The sequence below is a fragment of the Bombus pascuorum genome, chromosome 1 (genome assembly GCF_905332965.1).
Source record: "Bombus pascuorum chromosome 1, iyBomPasc1.1, whole genome shotgun sequence".
Lineage (NCBI taxonomy): Eukaryota > Metazoa > Arthropoda > Insecta > Hymenoptera > Apidae > Bombus > Bombus pascuorum.
In genome coordinates, this window is record NC_083488.1 from 16,911,064 (window position 1) to 16,934,614 (window position 23,551).

At 41.0% G+C, this 23,551-nt stretch overlaps 1 protein-coding gene across 2 annotated transcripts in view; it reads left to right on the forward strand.

Annotated features, from left to right (window-relative positions):
- LOC132906690 (putative transcription factor SOX-15) overlaps nt 1-23,551 on the forward strand; it is a 68,149-nt gene that overhangs the window by 37,007 nt on the left and 7,591 nt on the right. The window lies entirely within an intron of this gene.

Sequence of the window (23,551 nt, forward strand, 5' to 3'; positions counted from 1 at the left end):
CCTCTTTTCTATCATTTCACGCGCGAGAGAAACGCGTAAATCAGCTGCATGTCGTGGCGCGCGCCAAGCTTATCTTTGTCGCGCGCGCGCGCGCCCGCAGAACCAAGGAAAACCCTGTGGTGGAGAGTCGGAGCCGATCGATCGATCGAACATTAGGCGCGCGATGTTATTGGCATGACGCGGCTTCGATTACTATGCGCGTCGAGTGTTTGCCGCCCCCACTTTTCCTCGTCTTTTTTTCCAGACATCCTACATATTCATGCGCGCGTGCTGTGTGTCGATCCGTCCGTCTGTCCGTCCATCCGTTAGCCCATCCGTACCCCAGCACGGAGCCGTGGTTTGCGCGAGCGAGCCTGTTTTATGTCCGAGTTATGCACGTGGACGCGCGTCCTCCTCCTCCTTTTGCTTCTTCTTCGTCGTCTTCTTCGTCTTCTTCTTCTTCGCCTTTTCTTCCTCATATTGTTGCTCCTTCTGGCTAAAGTGTGTGCGTACGTATTCCTCGAGGATACACGAGCGCACGCGTCCCGACGGGCGCACACCGGTTCACCTACCGCGGCCCTACGCCGTGTTTTCTTCTGTAGTTGGCGAGAAGCAGCCGATAGAGGGGCGCGTTCCTATGTACTCGCGCACACACACGTCCATCGTGCATCTGTGTGGGCCTTATATCCGGTGGAACGCGTGCCCGCGCATCTTTATTAATCATTCCCTAACCGTTAACCCCTCTTTACCGCTCGTATGTCAACAGTGGAAATCGACGCGACCGCGTCGAGTCGCCTCGTTTCGAGATTCACCGATGGAATTTCAAGAAGTCGCTGACACCTCGCTCGCCAAGGATTATGTGCAGGGGGTTGGTGGACGGTAGCCACGTCAGAATCACGGGGTTAGAGTTCAGAAGATTTCTTTTGCTTGTTTCATTAGGAGAACGATGGTTCATTGATTAAATAGAAGAAGTTAAATAGTAGGAGAAAAATGAATCGATGAAAGGTGAATGTATTTGGTAGAACGTGACGGAGTATTTGTTGAATTTTTGAAGATTTATTGGATTTTCGGGATTGCAAATAGAATCAGGAGATTTCATAGCGAGGAACTTATATAATAAAGAGTAGGTATAGAATTATGATGATGATACCATATGGTATGAAATTGTTAAACGATACTATGTACGACAAGATACAATGTGTTACTACAAATTTCGTCTTAAATGTTACAAAAGGATTGAATACACTTAAACAAAAAGATAGATACTACTACGAGAACAAAAATAAACCAAACGTGTAATTTTAACTTAAGGACAAAATCATTTCTATGAGAGACATTTTTGATAATCGAACTAACGTATCTTTGAACGAGCAGCATATTTAGATCCAAGTAAGGAATATATGATTATCGAAACAATTCTCTTTATGATTACTAATTGTCCAGATTAGTGAAATAAAACATAATCACATTTACAAACATAGGAAAATTAAATAGCGGAACGAGAAAATAATTGGAGCGATAATTTTAGATTATAGTATACCGTATTTTCGCGAATCGTTATACATACGCGCTTTACATTACTTGTTATGAAAGATTCTGCCATTTCTTTATTCGTTCCCCAAGATAACGTTATAAATATATACAGGACACGTTTTCACTTTCTGTGATAAAATTAATTTATTAAGGAATAAAGACTCAGGGAAATATATACGGGTAAAAACTAACTCCTACTTCGTCGACAATCACCGTCGAATGTTTTCAAGGCGAAATCCACCTAATCGTCCCTGCACGAGAGACAGACAAGAAAGCCCGTCGTTTTCTACGTATCCACCGGTATACGGTCGAATACTTTGTACCTGAGTCAACGAAGATCTACTTTCATCGCTGCTTGCGAAATTGTTCGGCTACGTAGGAGTTTCACGGGAGGAAGCGTGTTCGATTGTAGTACGTAACCTCCACTCCCATCGATGCTCTTTACTCCGCCATCAATCTCAACCGTCCCGATTATGACGGAATAAACGCGTCGACCTAATCGACCGCTTCTAGCTCGTCCATCATCATCATCATTACCGTCATCGTACGAATATCATTGTCAATCGTAAAAACCCTCGGGAGTCTCTTTTCCAAGAGATACTTTTTTATCCATCCGGCGGCAGAAGTATCCCCCCAAAAAAGAGAACTTCACCTCCGTTTCACGGAGATGCAGGTAGAGCCACTTGGGAGATCCCGCGGGAGATACCGGCTCCCGGTAAACTCCATAATTCAGGAATCGGTGTACACCGACCATAAATTTCGCCTGGTGCCACGGGCGTTAATCTTCGTTAATTCTATCGTTAATCAGTCACGGGGTTTACCGGCTTACCGAGGGAAGGAGAAGAGAGAAGAATGCGAGTAAAGGGACTGAACGAAAGTAAGAGGACGAAATAATAGATTTAGATTTTAGTTTTATTAAAAATTGATAGATATATCTATATCATTGAAATGTCGACAAACAGAATAGAACCGAACAGAATAGAACTAAAATAGAATTTCGGAAAGAGTCAGGTTCATTTAATATTATTCGAACTTTTTACTATCGACAGTATGTTATACATAGAATGTATTTTGGTTTCGCTTGGCCTTTGTTCTTCCATCAGGAAGAACTTACTTTTTTCTAAAAAGCAGTTTATCGTGTGGAACAGAAGTTGTTGTTGCATAAACATTGGAAAAATTATATTACCTTTTGCCTTCCATCGCATCGATGAATCAAATTTTCACTAAACCTAAAATAAAATTATACAGTATCTTTCAAAACACTCTTGCTGTATAAAATTTCGGAATTCGAAAGAAAGTTATTACTCTTATTGATTAAAAAGATTCTCAAACATGCCTTATTCGGAGTCGACGTAGACGCGATACAATTTTATATTTTCAAGCCCAATCTACTTTGCCGGTATTGCAAGAATATTATCGATACATTAAACTGTAAATGGTATTTTGGTCTTATCGATATGTACCAGCGACGTTGTCCACGGTAGCACCTCTATGACAAGGGGAAAGGTGGAACAAAGGGGTTGCCGTACGAACGCGAATCCTTTGGAAAGGGCCGAACGTGCGCATGTTCGTTGCTCGCGCGAGCGGCCGGAGAACGCGAAGAAGGAGAACCACGGCGCGGCGTGTCGTAGACGGCGTCGTTTATACGGGCCGCGCGACGCCACTGTCGCAAGACCACCTACGACAAATGTGGCAGCCTGCAAATAATACCGGGCGTGTTGTACCACCAACGACAGAAGAGATAGAGGCCTCTAACTGCCAGCACGGTATCGTGGTTTAGTGCCTCTGATTACCTGCGCCCCCTCCCTCCACCCCCTTCCGTTCAACTCCTCCCCCGCGATGTGCCAGTCCAAGTGGCCATGCGCTGCGGCTCGCGCTCGCAACAACACCACGCAACAGAAAGTCGCCTCTTCTTCTTCTTTCTTCTCATTCTCCGTTTTCCTTCTTTCTCTCTTCCTCTTTGTCTCGCTTAAACGTATATACACGTCGTTCCTTCTATTTCGTTCTGTTTCGTTGGCAGGATCGTGCAAGAGAGAAAGAGAAAAACCTCCTGCCGAACGCGTGAGATTCGCGGCCTGGATAGGCTCTAAACGACGGATCAGGACGTACAGTATCTCACAATAATGGCGCACGGTGGAAGGCACCCGATAAGGTCGGCCTCGTTGCTAGATTTAAGGGACGGCGCGAGCGGCCCGTAGCGAACGTTCCGAACGGCGATTGAGAATTATTGGTCCGTATACGGACCACGCGTGTATGTATATACGTGTGTATATGTATACGTACGTACTTCTACGTGCATATGTACGTACGTCGTGATATGTGTATACATATGTACACGGGTGTGTGTACGTATTTGCACGTGTTGTGTGTATGTATTTATAGATATGTATGCGTATATGTATGTACGCGATAGTGTATATGTGGTTGGTCGTGGCGGCGCTGCCTTTCGAGAGCGTCATTATTGTACGATGCTGTACGTTCACCGGGCCGATTCGTTCTGTGAATCACGGGCGTCGTTCGCCGTTGCAACGACGAAAAATCGCCGGACAAAAGGCGTTTTCTGTCCGGGGCCGACTCGTTATACCCGGGGCAAACGATCGGTTTTGATAAGCGGCCCGGGTGGGCGTACGATGTTCCTTTAATCGTCGGAAACGGGACGGCCTGATTGTTATTGGATTATTTATTCAGTCGTGTTTTGATCGACGGAAACCATACGATTGACACGATGGCCCGAGGAATCGGTATAATTGCAGGTGAAAGCCAGGGGCCGGGCTAAGAACTCGTTCTCGCGTGATTTGTACATTTTTTGTCTGCCATTGTAAGCTAAGAATTTCTGTAAAAATTGGCCAGAGTTTATTGGTTCAGTGATTGACTGAGGTGATCCTATGGTGACGAATAAACGGTTGTGTTAATTACCGCTAGATGACGCTGGTCTTTATCGTAATGCGGCGTAGCCAATCACGATTAAGAACAAATGTCGAGAGTGATAGCGTAATAGGTCCCTGGCGTGGAACCAATCGAGGCGGAAGGAACAAGGTGATGGATTATCAGTAGTTACGATTTTTTGAAATTAAAAAATTGTTTTATGACGGTCGTGAAAGAGATTTCGAAGGAAGATAAGACTTCTGTGTTGCTTTTACGTTGTACTATACTTTTGATGTTGAAATAAATGTGCTTAAGAATTTACCTGAAATATAAATATTTCTATATTACGCTAGACAGAAGTCTTTGTGGATAGAACTCGACAAATTGGAAACAACTTGATACACGCTTTGCTTCATCTTATTCCAAACCATAACGATTCCGTATTTTAACGAGGCTTCTATGAGAAGTGCACGAAACCACTTTTGACTTGAACGTAAATCAACAATGGAGTTATGGTGTCGTTACATTAGATTAGATAATTGATCTCTTTTTAAAAGAGCAAAACAATAATTTACCTCCTGCAAATCTAATTTACAATTTTAGTTTAGTCCCTACGGTTATTAATAGTTAGCTGTGACTTATTTTAATGGCGCAATTTGTCTATGTGTCAAGAAGTCTAGGTACTTACATATCTAGCATTGAACACAAATAGTTTAGTTGGAACGCAAATAGTTAAAATTACATGATCTCAAATTTTTCATCAGATATCGAATATCAGGTAAAAAATATTCAAGTCCAACATTAGTACGCGTGTTTTTATACAAAATAATACGATACCTTTACTAAGAAAAAAATACAGAGTACAGTTAAAAAGTATACAGGCAGCACAACTTTGAATATTAAAAATCACAAATGAGAATGTGTAACTTACAGTCGTTAATACAATTTTCCTCCTTGCCTCTTTTTTTTATTTTCTACTGCTTATGTAGTTTGTACACTGGCTATTATAAAAAATATAGTACAACACAAAAAATGACAAACTTCCCTTTTCACTTCGATCTTACCGTATGCGTGAGTTCCAAGAAGGAAGAGGAGCGATTATTTCTTGAACTGTATTCGACTACTATTTTATCTATCAATTTTACCTATTGAATAAAAAAACGGCTCGCGAAAAAGAAGATGGCGAGAGACGTATCCTGCGAGTGACTTCTCCAGATTGGCCCACGAAGCGATAACAATCTTAGCGAGAATAATTATCAGGAATCGTCGGAGCGTCGATGACCTTTAGTTGGCGGCGGGCTTGCGAAATAGACTGTAACGAAAAGTTTGCGCGCCGCCGATTGAAATTAACGTGTACGCGTGCGCGCTGGTGATGCGTAAGAATCGTTTGAACTCCGCAGCAAAGGCCTACTTTTCTTCCATGTGTACACCTATAAATAAGTACACTTAGGATATACAGATGTGTATACATATACATACACATAGTTACACCTTACGTGTACGTGTACTTAGATACACCTCTTTCTCGATAGCATCCTCCTCCACCTCGTTCGCTAACTTCTTCTTCCTCCTTCTCCTTCGCTTCTCGTCTCGTCTCCTTTGGCTGGTTCTGGAACAATAGCACCTCGGCTACACGGTGGATGAACTTCTGAGGCTAGGAATCGGCTCTGCCCACTCTGTGAATTTCGTTTCCGTAAAAATGGCCATAGAGAAAAGAGGTCGGCCGATCTAAAAGGCAACCTACATCCCGTGCGGCGAGGTAAACGTACTTAAAGTACAGGCCTCGATAATGCATCGTTTTACTACGTCAGGGTCTATTGCTGAAAAATAGAATGTAAATAAGCGTTTTCAAGCGGCCACGGTTAGGATACGGCCCCGTTTGCTCGCTCCCTCGCTCGCTGAAATGTCAAACGTGAATTATTCGTATCGCCAGTACGCCCGATAAAGTTTAGATAAGCCTTCTCATAGAGGCCGATCGTCGAACCTGCTGCGTTCGATCGCGAAACTGAGGAAACACGTCCACTTTCAGAGTATTAATTATTCCTACGCTTTCGTACGTATTGTTTCGAATCCACGGCTCTTTTAATTATAACCCGCGCTAACCGTTGAAGATGATTTACCACGCGTTAACGTACATATCTGCCCGACTTTCTTCCCTTTGTTACTGCACCTGTACCGTGTCCTAGTTCGCTATCGGCGAATGCAAATTATTATCAGCGTCGAATCGGTTCGCGCTACCAGCGAAACCCTTAAACGCGACTCGCGTCTAACCGCCTGCTGGCTTCAAGGAAACTTCTTGATCGTCTCGAGGCCGACATTTTAACGTACGAATAAATATATCCTCGCTAGCTGGCACGAGCACGATTCGTGGCCTCTTACCTCCTCGTAAACAATGCTACGGCGTAGCCGTGCGATAGACTGCCACGGGTACAACTTAATCTCATCGAGATTGAAAAGACGAAGGCGCGCGGGCGCGCGCTTTCAGGGTGCAAGAAACGAGAGAAAGGGCAAAGTTTGCCAGCGATAAAGGGCGACGAGGAGAACAGAGGATATCCCGTTCTGTATATTATGCGTTGCACAATGCAAAAGTTTGTCTCTGACCGTTCGAATTGGACGCGAAACATTATTCACCCTCGTCATTCTCTCCTCTCTCATCGTCGGCTGTGCTCGGACTCACCCTGCCAGGAACCCGAGCTTGTTCTGCTCGTTTTCTACGGCGTTGCTCGATTAACCCAAGACAAGATCGGGCTCTGGTACGATCACGAAACTCATTTGTTCCTTTATATCGTCTGCACACTCTCGTTCTCTCTTTTTCTTACTCCGGCCTCTCCGCCGTGCATTACTTACGTCCGTTTAGATCCCTCTACCTGCTGAACCTTGTTTCGTCTATCTAAGTTTAGGATCTTTCGGAGAATATTGCGATTATGCGTTCGTGGAAACTGTTATTGACAGGAACGCGGCGGCGGGACGCGCGATCGTGCCTGACGCAGACACAAATTTCACGCGCCTCTGCGCCTATCCAGTGCAGACCGCGCTGGAATCTTGAACTTTGGTCGGCCACGAGTAATCTGATTGTCGGACTCGTCGATTTCAGGTTGGTCGAGCCTCGAAGAGGAAACGAGGATCCGAGAGATGAATTTCTCGATATCCGGCTATAGACGTTCATTTCCGCGGAAATATCCGAGTCTTGCTTGCCTGATTCTTACCATTTTTATTCGCCCAACTGATCTGGAATTGTGCGATCTCGTTTCGATTGGCTGTTTTAAGGGTTTTTTCTGTTTCTAATATATGTTCTGTATGTTCTTATTAGAATTATTGTAGTTTAGCTAGCAGTTAAGGTCATGTAAAATCACGGTAATTTTAAGTACTGTTGAAATTAAAAATTGCTTCATTACTAGACTCGTCTAATAATATCGTAAGGTACTTTAATGCATGATGAATTTTTCTAAGTAAATATTATTTACAATCATCCATTGTCAACATCACAATGCCGCTAACCACGATCACCATCGGTTTCTATTACAATTTAGTTGAATTACCGTAAAATCATCAAGTATTTGATAATTATTACATGTATAACAATAAAATTCTCTAACTTCCATTATAATTATCAACTAAAAACCGTGATAAATATAAAAAGATTGGAGGTAAAGGTTCCCCAAATACTCAATTTACTCAATTCCCTGTTCTCTTTTATGATCTCCTTTCTCCGAATGTTCCTCATATAAATTATATTGTTCCCTCCAAAAAAAAAAAAAAAAAAAGAAATACAGCATTAATTTTACGAATTGTAGAAATACAAGACCTAGAATTCGTCATTTTGAGGAATTTGATAATTCCAACGGGGATCTCAGCAACTGACTATCAAGTCATCGTTTACTTCCCAAAGATCCTTGTAACCACCCGCAACCATCAAGCACGCTCGCAAAAGGACACGAAGCGACGCTAATTGTAAGTTGCGATTCCAAATGAGCCGTTAATCGTGCAGAGAAGTCCGCTCGAAGCGGTGTCCGTGAGGGGAGAGGCCTTCACGATATTCCGGTGGTCGCCATATCGAGGGTTAAATCTCCGGCGGTCTTGTTTTTACGGAGCCACCGGGAGCCCGGCGAGCAGATAATACCGACAAAGTCGTATCAGGGGCATTACGCACAGCCGTGCAGAGGAGAGGGCTCTCCTTGGGCCCGGTGCCTGCTAGGCGAACGAACGTAACGAACCTGCAGACAAGATCGGGACCAATAATTGCGCGCGTACATACAAAATGAGAATCGAAATGGAGAAGGCCGACGGATGGACGAACGATTGAACGAGAAGGCATGCGTGAGCTCTTGGCAACCTCGTAGGAACGACACCTAAATACACACGTCGCAGCAATAGGATAACTTGATAGGATAATCTGATTATTTCTGTCTTTGCTGGAACGATCCAGTGCGTTTGGTCTTTTAGAGACGCTTAGCAGATAATCGTGAAGCTTGTTACGCGAATTGGTTCTGTTCCGGTGATGGAGATCGGTACATGTCGCAGAGTTCTGCTGAGGCAGTATTATAGAAACGTATCGAGATGTTCTAGACATCTCCTTGCGGGAATTTTTGCTGGAGAAATTTTTTAAATAATTAATTCGAAACTTTTCTGCGAAAGTATGCATGAAATGGTGAGAACTACAACGCGTACAATCACGATATAAAAACTTAGGTAGTCTTCAACGGTTCATCGCAAATCGAGTTAAGAAATAAACGGAGATCAATGGACGTCCTCCTAAACGCCATTTACGCGTCCAAACTATCAACAAAATATCGTACCAAAGCAAAGTTATTAAAATCTGTTATCTTTAGCAAAATTCACCCACTGTAAGTGGTAATCCGTCTGCAAGTCCTACTTATTGAAAATTGGGAGATCTCAACTATATCTCAAGTAAACGAGCGTGGCCAAATACTCGATCTACCTTCGCCAAAATTCGTCTAGCCGCATCAGCCTCGCTAAACCAGGAGAAAACGCTATATTCGCGGTTCGACGCGGAACGAGCTGAAGGAAAAATCGTTCGAAAGAAACGCGTGTGCACGTCCAGGCGTGTAGATACGCACATAGACGAACGACGGAGAATCGAGGAACCGACGGGTTGGCTAAGCTAAAGCAATAATAAGCCATAAGCGCGGTCTCTGCATAGAATGCCGGGTAATGAGGTGGAGTTGAGAGCGGAGTCTGGCCGCACCCTTACCTTACCTTACCTTCCGACCCACCTATCCCCGAACCAACGAATGAACGAACGACGACGACTAGCCACGAGGACTGCGACGACGATGACGACGACGAAAGAGGAGGATTGCGAGGACGAACACGAAGGAAGATTACAACATCCGCCACTCGTGTGTGGATTTACCTGCAGAGAGAAAATAAATTATTATATTTATGAAAATACACGTCGCGAGCAACGAAGGTGGAATCGCGTTGTGTTTACGGAGGTGGGACCCCTCGAGCGCCGACTACGTTCCACCGACGACTCTTTCTCCACTCGAAGAGAGCGCAAGAGAAAGATGCAGAGAAAGAGAGACTTTTGTCCCCCCTGATCGCCGGTCTGCATTGCACCACGCCTGTACAGCTCCGATCAGAAGTGACGGGTGCGATCGAGCCGCTCGAACGAAAGTTTCCGGCTCGGCTAGGCCGATTTCGTCGAGATTTAGCCCAGGTCCCAAGCACTTCAAAGTGCGTAAACGTAATAACATTGGCTAGGAGCGAAGGTGTATGGTGTGAATAGCGGTGGGATCTGAAACACTTGGAATCTGTAAAAAATTCGAAGCAACTTGGAACATGATTCGAAACTTGCAACTCTTGAAAATCTCGATCTTCTTGGAAGTCTTGAAAATCTTGTTGGATTCGAAAGTCTCGAAAGTTTACGGAGGTTTTGAAAGTTTGACTAGTATAACGTATTTTACACGCACTTTGATTAATTTCGTCGAAACGGATCGTGAATATAAAATGTTAACAGAAGCCTGGAAAGTTCAAGTTATTTTAAATGCAAGACTTGTTAAGACATTTAGGAGTTTTAAGCTTCGAATCACGCTCGAAGTTCGACTAGGTGTAGATTTGGTGTCAACTTTTTTCTTCCTTTTCCTGGATAAAGTTTGGTAGTTTGCTACGAGGTACACAGTTGAGGTAGTATCGTAGATTTGTTTAATTGGATGCGTTATTTGTTTGTATAGGGTGACTCAAAATGAATGGTGTTCGTTATTTCGAATAACATTGACTCGAATATGGTATTATATTTTATCTTATTACGATCTATCTGATTAATGCGAGTTTTAAATTGTTAGCGGATTTTTGCTCTACTATGGAGAAAGGAAGTATTCGTTAAACAACCAATTTGTGACAAATTGATATGAAGTTTTTGCGATTTACTATTATTCTACGTTTAGTTTAAACACAATAAGTGCATTACTGGATTTTTTAGAAGAGTACCATGTTTTACCGCCTTTTTGCGTTTGGATAAGAAGCAAGGTGTTCATAACTATTCAAAGATACAAAGAAATTTTACGCTTTCTTTTAGTCATTGCCTTTACCTATAGTTCAGCAGACTTATTTTCACGAAGGAGTAGTAGTTCATTTAGAACTTTCAATTAAAATTATTCCGTTACGTGTAACAGTTGAAATTCTGTATTATTTTATTTATCGCAGTTCTTCCATTATTCTTCTTTCCGAAATTAATTTAATTTTCTTAGCATAGAATGAAAATTTTTCTTCATACTTCAGTTTACCACTTCTTTTTATTGCCTGTAGTAGTAACACAACAGTACATTTAAAACAACAGCAATCTCACTCTAACATGATTTATGATAATAATTTTATTTCTTCGTAATAAATATTATCATGTGCCTGTACATCATATTCTTCCAGCCAATAAAATACTATTTTTTACATGTTCTCGTTAAATATAGGTTTAGTTTCCAATCGTAATCAAGTTTTTTTGCCACGGTGCGATCATCAACGATCGTAACGATCCTTCTATTGGATGTTCTCATCGCGAATCTTCCTCTTACATCAATATCACATTAACGTTCGCCGATAGGAAATTACCGCGCAAAATTCGAACGAAAATCAAGCTGAAATGCGAACCTAATAAAAGTCATATCGCTCGAAGAAATGTCTTGGATCACAAACGCGGAGTCTAACTATAAATCGCGCAAACGAGCGTTGTTCATTGCCGCATCGTTTCGTAAAAAGTATTGTCCGCTTTCGTTAACATTCTTCCCGACGACCGAGTAAAACGTTTCCGGACGTTCGTTACTACGAACCAGTAATATCGCTTTTTTCAACCGAACCACCCGTAGTGAACGGCATTGTATTACGTGACAGAATTTTATTGGCTAGTTTCAAATAGGTTTCCCCTGCGAGTTTCTTGTAGCATACGATATATGAAATACGTGCAGATCGATAGGGTACAATCTGTATTTAAAAATGAACATTTCGACGATGCCTCAACCCTCCAGCCACGGGCGACTTTTTATATTTCTTTGTGAAAAATTGCGAACGATTTTCATATTTTTCAGTAAAAAATCGCAAACGAAACTTATCGTAAGTATATAGATGCAAGAATTTTGAAGGTGCAAATTATCGCGAAGTATACATAACATGCAGAAATACGTAAAATATTGAAAGTATACTACTTTCTGTAATATTTGATAGGAAAAGTTTTCTTCTATTTTCTACTGGGATTCTACGTTCGTAGTTATATTCTGAAAAATATGAATTTGTATGAAAATCCATAATCCAAATTCACAAAAAGATTCTTAATGCAATATCGTTGTCCACCAAAATTAACAGAATAAGTAACTATACTTATTATTAGAGTAGCTAGTTTTGACGTAACACAAGAATTAATCAGTAATTGATACTTGTACATGTACATTTTGTTTACAGAGCCGCAATAGAGTTAAATATGCTACACGTTAACATTTAATTTTTGCAAAATATTATATTTTATTAACGCGCTTCTTCTCCAACGATATTATCTAACAATAAGTTATTCACATTGTTGAAAACTTTTTAATCGATGAAATTTATCTTATTTTAATTATCCTAGAAAATTGAGTAACGTGGGTCATCGATGATCACCGTGGCAGTCACGTATTAACCGGTTTAGTCTTTATTAATTTCACTAGTTTGTAAACTGAGAAAACTCACAGTTCCAATTTTATGGAGTTTAATTCCATTGTGAGGAGTTAGGACTTAAAAGAACTGGACATTTGTTGTTTCGTAAGTAGAGTTTTCATCATATTATCGTAAATCCGCGTTCTTTATACCAATGATACACATGTGGATCGGTTAATTACATTTTGTTGAAAAATAGAGTAAAAACAGTTAAGGACTAGGACGACGATATTATATAGGGTGTTCCGGCAATTGTGTTACAACCGACAACAGGATGATCTTATATGAAAAAACAAGTTGAAATTATAGAATAAAATTTGTTCGTGTTTCGTTTTCGAGAAAATCGAGTTTGGAAACTTGTCAAGTATACTTAAACTTAACTTAATTACAGATTAAACACAACGAGCAAACAATCAGAAATTATTGTACATACGAAAATAAGATAACAGTGAAAAATGAAATTTTTAAGTTTCGAGCCTTATTTTCAATAAAATTGAGACTTTGAACATGTCTAGCTAAGAACTGGTTTTATACAGGCATATAATAAATTTTCGGATTTACTTAGCTCAAAAATCAAAGTGTTCTATGAGAAAATTGAACTTCTTATTTTTTACTTATTTGCAGATATGTAATAATCTTCTGTCGATTGTTTACTCTCGTCGAGCCCGAAATTTGCCAAGTTCGAATACACTTGACAAATTTTTAAACTCGATTTTCTCGAAATTGAGACGTCCTATGAAAACATTTTATTCTATATTTTCGACAGATTTTTCCATATATTATAGAATCACCCACGTATTGTCGATTGTACCGCAGTTGCCGGAACACCCCGTACATCAAAGACAAAATTTATCGTGCAACAACCTAATGTTTCTGTAGATTGTAGACTATCGGCGATAGTCCATAAGGATATGTTAAGGGAAATTGACAAACGCGTGTGTCATCTTCCACTCGCGATTCATCGTTTCGTTCTCGTGTTCGTTCACGAGCACTCTATCGTGGTGTCCTCGACGGAGAACGTTTTCGTGGTGGAACACTCGCCTGTTAACGCTCGCTTGGGACGAGCGGACGCGCTGGGATACATGCATAACGCAGCACGACAATTGCCGTTTCGTAGCGTGATATTTCTCGCTTCGAGACACCCAAGGTAACGCGGCCCGCGACGATGAATGATTTTCCAGGAAGAGATTCAACGCTGCGCCCACGACGAGCCGCAATCAGGAATGCCGCGAAACTTGTATTTATCGTTTGGAGTTTTCATCGACCAGTGGGAAGCCAGGATTAATTTTCATAGATCAAACAACGAGTTAATGCGTGAGAGAAACGTAGTGCTAATGGTTTAAGGATTTGGTGACAATTATGATTGAGATACGAGATGATTAAGAAGCAAGCAGTGAAACGATACATAAAAGTCATGAGAAACTTTGAAACAAGTATCTGTGTAGTAATGTCGAAAGTTATTTTTGATAGAATGTAACTTAATGACAAAGCTAAGGATAAAAAGATCGCAATTCTTTGTCATTTTATTTGATTGATGCGTAAGAAATTTGAATTTAACGATCCAACGCTAACTTATGGTTTGGTCTATTATCAATCACGTTGAAGAAAAGATTTGCTATAAATCACGTGCATTGAATAGAAAGAAGGATCAAATATGGAGACCTCATTATTGACCGCTATGAATAATCAAAATATTCGTATAATTCTATTACATGATGTTAGATTTGGCAAAGTTGCTACAAAAGCTAACGAAAACAGAAATTTATTATTTAGGAAGCTTAAATACCTATAATTTGTACTTTAACTTTTTGATATGTAAATTACTTTTAAAAAAATTGCAACAGTTGCATTCTAAAAAATTTGCTAGATCTAGAACAATGAAACTGGTTAATTATTGGATATTTGAAAATATTTGATATATTATATTAAAATTATTTTGATTAAATACATGGTATTTGGAAAAGATTATATGCTGTTAAAATTTTATTTGGAAAAATATTTCATATCGACCAACCTCATGTTACTCTATCAGAGATGGTCCACGAGGAAAAAGGATTATAAATACTCCATTAAAGGGTTAAAAATTGCAATTTTACCGATATTTGCTCATAGTTAAAAATAGTTGCTTAAAAGATCAATAATTGTAATAACTAATAAAGATACATCAAGAAGTATATTACACGCAACAACAACTAAACGTCTGTACAAGGAATTCTTTATTTAGATAGACAGCTCTGTTACGACGTGATCCAACCAATCCACCAATGTCTTCGAGAACTTCTGTTCGACTATCGCATAAGCATACTGTACGCGCTGAGCACGTGGACAAAGCGAAGGGAGCTCAGTGTGGGCCCCCTTGCGACAATCTCTGGCTCCTTGCTTTCGCCCGACGGAAAAGTAATCTGTCTCCGGCGATCAGCCAGACCTCTGCCGATCTTAATGGATTATCTGATGTTCGTCCCCGTTCGGTAGACGTAATCGAGTTCCTGCTAGCTCATGAATGACTGCCACCGAGAGACGCTCGGATTCCTTCAACTTTGGGGTTGCACCGCGACTAAACGGGGAAACGACCGGAGAAGAGGCTGATCGGCGATAATTGAGGGTCTCTGGCCGGATTGAGCGGTATTAAACGTACGTTCGAACCTGTTTCAGCCATTTCCTCTTTTGAATAGAATTGTTTTTAATTCCTTAACTTTGAACTTTAAAGTTCACGCGTTTCTGCATTTGAAACTCTGGTCTAACTATCGCCGATAGTATCTTAAATACAGAGTTACAATACAAAATTTAAAGATACACACTTTAGATACTTGTTGAGCTGTAATTATCCGCTAGTGAATTTTGGTTTTTAATATTATGGTTATGAAATGGAACTCCAAGAATTTGTTTAAGGATATACTTCTGTCGCTTCTTCTTTTACTCCGGTTTTGCAAAGTCTGAAGATATTGAAGTATTTCTAACATTATGATACACTATTTTTTTTTACTTTAGCGTCACGAGCTTCTTTAAAGTATTATATTATTCTGATACATTTCTTGCACATTGCTAAAACAATACTTTTGTCTTGTAGTACTGTTGCGTTTAGATTAATTTTTATTGCAAGTAATATTCCACTACTTGGCCTTTAACAGGTTAATACAACAGGAAACAAAGGTACAAGGTTAAAACCGAATCTTAAGAGACTAAATATCTCGTTGCAACTTTTGCGTTCAATTCTAAAGCACTTTTAAAAGTTCTTTCTTTCTTGCAAGGTATTAAAGACCACCGACGAATTCCGCGAGGGCTCCCAACCGGAAGTGACGTTACTACATGTATAGATAGTTACTATATACTCTTCTTTCGTTCTTTCCATCTTTACCGAGACTCTGTTCGTCGCTGATGCCTTTTGGTCGTCTGACTGGCGAATAAAAAATACAAAATCATCCCCTGCCATTATACTCCTAGTCAAAGATTCTTGCGCCTGCCAATGGTAGGGGAGCGCGGAGAAAGAGAATACCCGTTTCCCAGACAGCCAAGCACCGTGTCGTGCCGGCTGATGTCTTTGTCCGAAAAGTAACTGTCAAAGTTGAAAGAGCAAAGTGTCGTCGTCGTGGTTGCTGCACGCGAGACGTGCATGTGCATCGTAACGACCTCGTGCTCGCAACCCCTCCCAAAGGCTCGTGTGGGTGTGCCAAGTACCTGCACGCAACGACACGCTCGCGCGTAACCGCGTGTGCATGTGCGTTATTGGCATTGCCTATGAGCGAGACGAGGAACCGCGATATCATCTGAGACCAGACGAAAAGAGACGGGACGAGCGAAGAAACGAACGAAGAGAAAGGTGAAATAAAGTGATAGACAGAGAGGGAGAGGGAAAATTACAGAGGGAGAAGAGAGAAAATAAAGAAGGTAGCGAGTGTGCGTTCCGCGTGTATGTGTGTGCACGTGCGTGTGACCGAGCGCACAACGAAGGCTAAACACCGACACGACAGGACACGAGGCACAACACACGACGCCAACGGAGATGAGATACATCACGGGACGGGAGACGTATTATTAATGGTGACAGTGGGCGACCCAGGTTGGGCGGGGTGCACGATGCGGTCCCACCGATGTGGGCCTCGCTTTCGACCTCTTCTTCTTCTTCTTCTTCGTCTTCGTCTTTGCTTTCATCTCCGTCTTCATCTTCGTTCCTCGTCTGATTCTCCGAGCCCTCTCTCTATAACGCTGTTTCCTGACTGCTGCTGCCTATATTAACTATTACACACCGGTCGCGGACAAGCCGTATCGAGAAGTTAAATGAACGCATTTTCTGCTTCGTAACGTCGATCAACTGTGATTCCATCAAACCAATTCGACGCGGTCCGTTTCGGCGTTTAGCTATAATTCATTCGTAGATCGAATCGGTTTAGCGGTTTCCAGTCGTATCGGCCAGACTTAACGGAATACTCGGCTAGCAGAGCGTAGTAGAGGGGTTTTATACGAAGATGTATTAACAAGCTAGGGTATCGATTTAATTTCGATTGCGTCAATTTCATTTCAATTGCCCGTGTGGGTTAGGTTGCACTGCGACGAATACGAAATGTTTCTACTTTTGATTCGCTTATTCCCGTAAAATGATCAGTTGATACTTAAAATTGAGTCATGAGTAAATTTTGTTGCAAGTATACAAGTAGCTAAGATATAAAATAAGTTTATGGATGTAGATCAGACGCACGCAGAAATTTTCTTTCATGAATTTCTTATGATTATTCGTATATTGGCTTCTGAAATATCGCCGCTCGCTAAGAGAGTTAAAACATTCCATCTAATGCAAGTACGTTAATTTGGTCTCCAAATATAAATGGAATTTGGTTACAGCTCTGTGACAACTGCTGCAACACGGTTTAACTATAATCTATTACGAGTATGACATATGACTATGATATAATGATATTACGAAGAAAGGCGTTTCAGAACTCTTAGAGTGAACTAAGTATAAATATTAGTGTACGACAAGCTGTTAAACATAGGCGAGCTTTGTTTCGTTCCAACATCGCCTTCAAATCGAAAACTATACTCGATAATGTTCACTAACTATTTTCTTTGACAAACACCGCTCGTAGAAAACTACTTGGTTGTAGAATCGCCTAATGAAATTTGAATTACAAGACACTCATTTCTCAAACATATTTCTATCGTTGGTATTTTCTTAGAATCTCCAGATTCAATATGTCATTTTAACTACATAAGCTACGCCAAACTACCCTTGTAACGACATATTTCTCATCTCACGTAACTTTCACCGTACCTATCGAACACGAGCGCCATTATAGAGGCTACGTATTCTCATTAGATTTTCTTGCACGACAAAAACCCGTCCTTATTCGGTATCTCATCGATCGACGTCAATTTTGCCAGCCGCGTAGCGCATCAGTCGCTCAGCGGCTAGAGGTCCCGATAAATTTAATTGCGCGGCCGCTCGCGAACCGATACATCATGTATATTTATTACCGGCGTCGCGTGCGTGTAATTTAGCAATCGTTCGATCGTGGTCGTATATAAACGGTGTGAAACTCATCGAGAGGAGAGCACGCTTCACGCCGCCGGCTGAAGGACCGTCGCGCGATCATGTCATGACTCGATGCTCGAGGGTTGAGCAAATTGTTTCTTAAACGAGGCGTTTCTTCAGCAGGCTGTCAGGGGGCGCTAGAAGCGATTCAGTGCACCGCACGAAGAGATTTATCGCGCGTTGTACGCGCAATTAAAGCCACGTATAAGAGTGCGATTGGGAGGCACGAACGAGTGCGAGTGGCAGCTAATTCCACACGGTATTCTAAATGCCGAGCGAGAAGTTTCTCGCTCGATTCTGGAAATGTCACGTTCCAGCGATGCTGCATCCGCGAGCAAAGCGAAATTCTCTGAGTGCCGGTGTTAGTCTTGCTGCTGGCGTGCGTGCATAGAAACGCGGCTTAATCGACCCTGTCGCCACGCCGGCTGCATTCGCCGTGTGCGTAAATCACCGCGGAATCGTTAATTAACCGGGCAGAACGAACGAGCTTTCTGGAAAATGTTAGCAGTCAACGAAGTTAAATATATTCGTGTGCTCATATACACGCGTATGTGCACACACGGTGTGTTTCGTTGACAGATGCAAAAAGACATTTCGGCACGAGCGATCTGCAGACGCAAAGGGAGCCAACGTCGAATCGAGAGACGTAATTTGTCGCGATCTCCGTTGGCGTTAATTTATCACGCTTCGAGGAATTCACGAGTCGGCCGGTCGTGTATACGCGCGGTCAGATTAGGCGGCGTGGATAAGGCAGCCTATTAGCATCGGTTCAAATGAGATTTCCGAAGTATGCTCGCCGCTGATCGACTTATTGTGACCCGCATGCGCTTTGCATATATTTGCGTGCGTCGCGCGGTCGCGCGTGTGCGCCTGTCGCCCGTTGCGATAACGGAGTTCTTAATGCTTTTGCTGTGCGCAGCGATCGAGGTTTCTTTGTAACGCGAAATGAATTTCAGAATTATTCTGTCAGGATCTCTTAACATAAAATTTTAGTTTCCAATCGGATGTATGATCTTTATGAAAGAGATTAAGAGCTTGCAACGTTGTTCAGTTTAAAATTACCTTTAATATTTGTATTATAATAGCTACACCATGAAAAGTTATCTTATCGAAAAAGTTACAATTTTATTAGCGACACATCAATTGACGGATATCAGCGTTTCGATAGCTGAGAAGAAGAATAATATGTTGAATCGAAAAAAAGTAAAAAATTAGAAAAATAGAAATTTTCTAGGAAACCAAAAATATTTTCAACGCGCAAGAAAAAAGCAAAAGTGTAACGTACATGTATCGTGTTCTTCTTTTGCAATGCGTAAATAATTTCAAGCTCTATCAAAGCCAAACTCAGTCTCTTCGTCGTACTGGAAGTCGCACACAGACGTTGGTACGGATTACGATCAGAAGACGACGAAACAACGACACGATAGCTGATTCAACAAGGACTGAAGTGTTTCCGATGCGAGTGCGGTTCGCTTTTGACCGAAACGATGAAATTAATGAAGTCGTCTGACTAGGGCCGAGAGCAGAGTAAATTAGAGGTACACGGCAACCATTAGAATACTTAACGAGGACGTCATGGTGGGAAGCAGTGCGCGGGTGTGATGATGAATCACTGCCGGCTAGCTCACCGCGGAGCGCGCCCAGGAATATTAAATTAAGTTTACTTATTGTCGGCCAAAAAGTCTCAGGCGCCGATCCCTCTTCTTCTTCTTCCACAGTTCCTCCTCGTCCGCTTCTGAACCTCTCAGCTTCGCCCTTACTTCACTGTTTCTGCGAAACACGCGGAAGCAAATGGACGAGTGCAACCGCGAAGAAGGTGGAAAGTTTGGGAGACGAAGAGTCGAAGAGAAGAAAGAAGTTGCGGTTTCTTCTTTTCTTTGGCTATCGTTCTTTTTTCGACCGTCTTATTTTCCTCGTCGTCGGCGACATTCGTCGTTCCGTGATGACGCGGATATAACGAATGCAGAGGCAGACGCAAGCACAGTCATAAAAGTTACGTCGAAGTATCTTATTATTCTTTCTATTTTCATTCCATCGTTGACGATTTGCAAAAGCTTGTTTTCATATTTAAGTACAGAATAATGGTAAATATATTTCCACCGCGTTTGTGGGATTTATGCTTATTAAATATAGTAAATATATTATTATATAATAAATATAGTAATATATAATAAATATGCTTACACAGCGTCTTATAACCACCTTAAAATTGTCGATTCAATTGAAGTATTAAATAGAGTATTCATCGAAGATTGATTGTAATCACTTAGGTATGATTTTTTGGAAGACAAATGCGAATCTCATTGGATAGGGTCAGCGATTGGAACCTCCGACGCTATTTCAAGTAGAAAATACGGAACGAAAGAGCACAGATCGACATTTAATTTTATGTAAACCACAGTGCAGGCGATATACCTACTTCTTGATACAATCTAAGCGAAGGATCTGAAGCGCTCTAACGGACATTTCATATATTACAACCTGATTGTAACGTTAAAACTTATGGAGACTTGCAGGATTACTTATTAGATTGTTAATCTGTTACAGAAGCATAAAACATCACGTTCGTTCTTGCTTTTCAAATACTAAAATAATATCGATATCGAAAGACACGTAACTATACAATATTGAATAATGTGATAATAATTGGTTTAGAACAGAGATGTTTTTTTAACTAACTTTAGTAGCGTAACTAGTTGATCAATTTATAAAACAAATATCGAAACTAACTTTATTAATACAATCCTTAGCCGCCGAACAATCACTTCCTATAACAATCTCGAAGAAGCTAGTAACAAATTCACGACGTAAATCTTGCTCAGCTAAGTAATTCTCTCAATCACGGGTAATTTATCACTAGAAATCAGATTCTCAAAGAAATCTCGACTTCATTCCCCGTACGAGGCACGTATACAAAGACAAGCGACAAAGGAGATTCCATTGAATCTTGACGAGCACGTCGCAGGAGTTTACTTCCACGCGTCAACCCTGGCCGCTGTCTTTTCGAAAAGTACTTGTATCGCAAAAAAGGGCAGCCGCTCGAAGAGAAAAGAAGCAGAGGACGAAGAAGAAGATGAAGAAGAAGGGGACAAAGAAGGAGAGCCAAGTAAGAAGAAACTCGGGGCGACAAAAATGGACTTTACAGGGAGACTTAGAGAACCCTGCGACCATCTCTTTTTTTTTCCTCCCTATATATACTCCTTTTTCCACGTTTCTCTTTTTTCTTTCTTTTCCATTTCTCTCCCTCTCTTTCTCTTTCTTCCAAGCCGTTTTCGTTTTCTCCTCTTTATCCACTGCCTCCCTCTTCGAGGCTGAGTCGTTCGGGTTAGCGTCTCCTCCGGAGTTGAAATATACAAAATGAAATATGAAATAATGGTTCGTGCCTTGTGGCTGGCTGAAGGCACGGGCGCACCCATATCTACGCCCCCATGCGCCTATGTACCTATACGGCCCCGTATACGCCGATCCCGTGTACATATGTACGCGCACACCATATACATCCGCCTCGCTCAAGTTTTTCGTTCTTGTCGTGAACATCTTACGTTCGTATTAACCCTTATCCCTGCTTAATGATATTCCGGCCTACCATGCCGGACGGGCATATTGAACGCAACTAAGGCAGATTCCAGCCCGTCGTCGTCGTCCGGCCGGCCAAGCCCTCCTGTAATTCGTATCTACGCTCGTCCGACCATTTTTCCGCTTCCACTACCAACGACCACGGGGACGACGACGACGACGACGACCTAGCCACGTAGCGGGCAATTAGGGGCAAGCCTCGTAGCATGAATTAAGAGTATCGCCGGCCAATCGGCGAACGAACCACAGCCAGTCTTATCGATCCTCGAAATAACGCCGCGATACCTTCCTCCTTGGTAGCTTTACCGGCACCGGTGATTCTAATAGTACGTATGTAGGAATGGTGAATGCGGATCTTACGTATGGAAGAATTTATAGGTTCCCAGTGAAAGATTCGATTGGATGGCGTATGACCGACTATGTATGAAGTTGACTACCATGTGTAAAACGCGTCGATTGTTTTGCATTTAATTGTTTAATTAATATATTTCGGGCTTTTATGCATTTGGAGGAAGTTGGAATTAGAAATATACGCGAAATACATAGTCAGAGAAAAAACTAATTATATTTAGAAAAATATGAATTTGCATAAATATGCACAATGTGTTAATAAGTTGTTGTTGTTGTTTTTTTACTGAGTGTGCTTCTGACGATGTTCGACGCGTTAACTGCCTCGCAAATTTTATATATTTCGCCTTGAGAGTTATGATAGATAAAAGTATAGATACTATAGGTTAGCATATATCATTTTTGCAAAATATTCTATTTGCACACTTTCTCTTTCACAGTGTTATGTAAGATAGAAGAATGTTAGACACTGTCGAAAATTTCCTAATCGACGAGGTTTATCTCTTTTTAAATATTCTAAAAAATTGTGTAACACCATAGTCAAAGTGTTAAATAGATTGCATAAAGGTTGGTGTACTGGAATTTGAAGATTGTTAAAACTCGTGAGATTTAATAGCGACGGTATCCGTTGTTTAAAAGATTATTCGTATTTATAAAAATTAGATAGAATGTGAAAGTTCAGGTATTCCGAGAGATAGTCTGGACGCATTGATGAAACTAAAACGTTGATGTCGATTTGCTGTATATTACGGAACAAATATAGTATTATCGGTCATTGTGTATTCAAGGATATTATGCACATTTAAAAATGCAAATGTGTAACTCTAATATGTGCAATATATGTACGTTGCGTCTTGTCGTTTCCTGTTTATTATAGCTAAACGTATCGATAATAGAGTAGGTTTTGTCAAAAGTAATAACAGAGTGTTGCATTATAGCGAATTGCACTTTGTAGATATACACATTTGTAAAAATTTGCAAATATTGCTGTTCATTTTTTATAAGTAATTAGCAAACTATAATACGTGTATATTATGTGGGTATTTTTTAAAAATATTAATTGTCATGTTCACCTTGTTAATCGGTAGGAAATGTATTCATACACGGTGGGTGTTAAATCCAGCGAACAGTGTTCTACGTACAAAGAAAGTAACAGCTGGCCGCGAATTTATGGCGTCTTTTATGATTACAAATTCACGCAAGGTTTATGCCCCTGCACTTATCTTTGTACATGGCGGCTCTGATTGAAACGTTCGAGTCGAGTTTCTCATTTTAGCAATAAATCTATTTTCTAAGGTTTCTTCCTCGTAAAATATTTTACGATCGAAATTGAAGCATTTTCTTGGTCAACTTTGAATGCTTTTACAAGTTGACGTGCAAAATAGCGGCTTGTCTTGTATTAATGGTAACATGATAAATGGTACCACACGAATACTAAATATCAAGTTGTCTCAAAAGCTTCTTTCGTTTTATAAGGAAGTAATAGATGCACCACATTCTTTTGTTTTATATTATTTTATTGAATTACGTATGATCCATTTTGTAGTAATAGAACAGAACGAAAGAAACTTTTGGGACAACCTA